We start from the raw sequence: 3,325 nt of genomic DNA on the forward strand, positions 1-3,325 counted from the left end.
TATATATATAATATATATATATATTATATGTATATATATATATATATATATTATGTATATATACATAGGTATAAATATATTCATAAATATAAATACATGCATAGATCGATAGGTAGATAGATAGATAAATAGATACATACATACATACATACATACATACATACATACATATATACATACACAGAATGATAGATCTAGATATGCATATGCACATCCTTGGTTATACGTTTGCAGGTAAAAGTTTGTGTATGTATGTATGTATGTATGTATGTCTATATGTATGTATGTATGTATGTATGTATGTATGTATGTATGTATGTATGTATGTATCTATCTATCTATCTATCTATCTATCTATCTATCTATCTATCTATCTATACATATTTACATATACATACACGCATATACATACAATTACATTGTGTGTGCACACGCTAAATGATAAGTAAATATAATGAGTTGTCCGACCAATTAACTCTTTTTTGCTCTGAGTACACAAAGCACACACAGAACGGATAGCATATATTTGTTTAATCACACATGTACACACAATGTATGCACACATCACACACACTAACACACACACATCAACATATATACCTGTACACTTGCACACACACACACCCACACACACACACACATACACACACACATACACATACATTCAAGTAGATATCATTATACGTATAGACAAGCAGACACACACACACACATGCAATGATACACATGTGAAACGCCACTCATCCATATCCACACATACAGGCTGGGATTGAGGTGTTATAATCCGTTTATTATATAAATAGAATACAAAACCGTTAATCTAATTAACCTGTCATTATGTTGATAACAAGTTTTCCCAGTAATATTTGACTAATGGCGAGTGACTACCATACAAACATACACACGCGCGCACACACACACACACACACACGCACACGCACACACACAAATACTTTGTTTAAATATGGTTTTATATGTTTTATACATATGCATGTACACGTATACCTGTGACTATGTATGTATGTACGTATGTATGTATGTATATATGTATGTATGTATGTATGTATGTATGTATATATGTATATATGTATGTATGTATGTATGTATGTATGTATGTATATATATATATATATATATATATATATGTGTGTGTGTGTGTGTGTGTGTGTGTGCGCGTGGGGGGGAGGCGCAATGGCCCAGTGGTTAGGGCAGCGGACTCGCGGTCGGAGGATCGTGGTTTTGATTCCCCGACCCAGCGTTGTGAGTGTTTATTGAGCGAAAACACCAAAAGGTCCACGAGGCTCCGGCAGGGGTTGGTGGCGACCCCTGTCGTACTCTTTCGCCCCAACTTTCTCTCACTCTTTCTTCCTGTTTCTTGAGTAACGCTGCGATGGACTGGTGTCCCGTCCAACTGGGGGGAACACACACGCCATTGAAACCGGGAAACCGGGCCCATGAGCCTGACTGGGCTTTAAAAGGGCGCATAAAAAAATAATATATATATATATATCAGTGGCGACTCCAGCACTCGGGCTGTTTGGGCTTAATCCGTGTATAAATTTAGCAAAGTGAACGTATATTTGCAAGCTGATTTAATTTCTGTCAACATTGACTTCAAGTATGTAATTTCAGCCAATAACTCAGGTACCTTTTATAGATCCTGGTCGCATTTCATTTAGTTTCATTCATCGTCTGGCGGTCGTCTTAGAGGTGCCCTGTCTCAAAAAATATCATTCGTAACAGACGTTCTCTCGACATCGTTCATACGCGCCTGACTCGGTCTCAGAAGTTACATCCCGAATTGTTATCTATAATCGTAAAAATTAAAAGTAATTCAAATTCAATGTTTCCTTGAAACAATAAATTTCTATAGAGATTAGGATTTGAATTCCAATCGATGAAAAGTTACCGTTCTACAATATTCTTAAAGGAACGAAAAATTATCCAGCAACTCGGGCCAATACGAACGAGCCTGGTAGGTGTAAAAGACTAACTGGCATCTCTTGACAAGAGTTCAGGCGACAGTCAAATCGCTGATGTTTGTTTTGCACTCCGCTGTCGTTATTTGATTGCTGTTATTCTGTGTGTAAAGATCAGTTGTGTTTTGCAGGGTTGCTTTATTTTTACCCTTAACTTAGAAAGACATAGGGCTAAATATAAAAAAAACAAGCCATTTGGGGCTAGAAATAAAGCGGAAGAACATGAAGTTCTTCGAGCAGGCATGTATCTTATGCGAAATCTGTGATGAGCCCGAGTGATGCTGATGACCTGTGTAACAATGATATTATGGACAGTCGCCTGAGTAATGGAACTGTGAAACTATAAGCAGTAACTGTCTCAACTGCAGCTTTGAATACATATTTGTTTTATTGCTGTTCACCATAGTAACTGAATACTTCTTTCAATTATAATAATAGAAGTTCTGCTTATATATTTACCTTTGTATCTATCAAACATGAAACTATCAATCTACTACTCTACCTATCTATCTATCTATCTATCTATCTATCTATCTATCTATCTATCTATCTATCTATCTATCTATCTATCTATACTTACCGGCCTGTCTGTTTGTCTACCTATCATCTTCCATTCCTCTTTCTATACACACATATTTATATATGGAATATAAAATACTTGGACTTTATTGCGTTGAAACTATGCTAATTCTGACACCCATGGCTGATGAGAGGATTTCCATGTTTGTCTTTTTCTATTGTTCTCACTGCCATTTGATAATGTTCTCCCCTCTTTCGATTTTCCTTCCTGTTCCTACCCCCACTTTTTACCTGACCGTTTTTTTCACACTTGCACCTCTTCCTTTCCCTCTCTCCCAACTCCTCAACACGGTACTTCCACCATTGTGACCGAAGTCTAAATTTCTTCAATCGCATTCAACGCTTTCTACAGAACATTTCAGTGGAGTCAAATACTCGTCGTCTTTTGTCCTTTACTCGTTTCTTTCGCGCTTTTACTCGGAGTTGCTTCTCCAGTGTTTTGTCGAAAGACTAGCACGACTATACGTAAATATATATGTGTTCTTTTATTCTTTTACTTGTTTCAGTTTCTTGACTGCGACCATACTGGAGCACTGCCTTGAAGGGTTTCATTTTTTTGTCGAATAAATAGACCCTAGGACTTATTCTTTTGTAAGCCTTGTATTTATTCTATCGGTGTCTTTTGCCGAACAGCTAAGTTACGGGGACGTAAACACATCAACATCAGTCGTCAAGCGATGGGGGCGGAAAATGCAGACACAAATACACAGACACAGAACAAATGTGTGTGTGTGTATATATATATATATATATATATATATATATAT

General features: G+C 36.6%; 1 protein-coding gene across 2 annotated transcripts in view; it reads left to right on the forward strand.

Annotated features, from left to right (window-relative positions):
- LOC106869519 (transcription cofactor vestigial-like protein 2) overlaps positions 1-3,325 on the forward strand; it is a 147,271-nt gene that overhangs the window by 56,699 nt on the left and 87,247 nt on the right. The gene's annotated exons all lie outside the window — the stretch shown is intronic.

This window comes from Octopus bimaculoides, chromosome 8, assembly GCF_001194135.2.
Source record: "Octopus bimaculoides isolate UCB-OBI-ISO-001 chromosome 8, ASM119413v2, whole genome shotgun sequence".
Taxonomy (NCBI): Eukaryota; Metazoa; Mollusca; class Cephalopoda; order Octopoda; family Octopodidae; genus Octopus; species Octopus bimaculoides.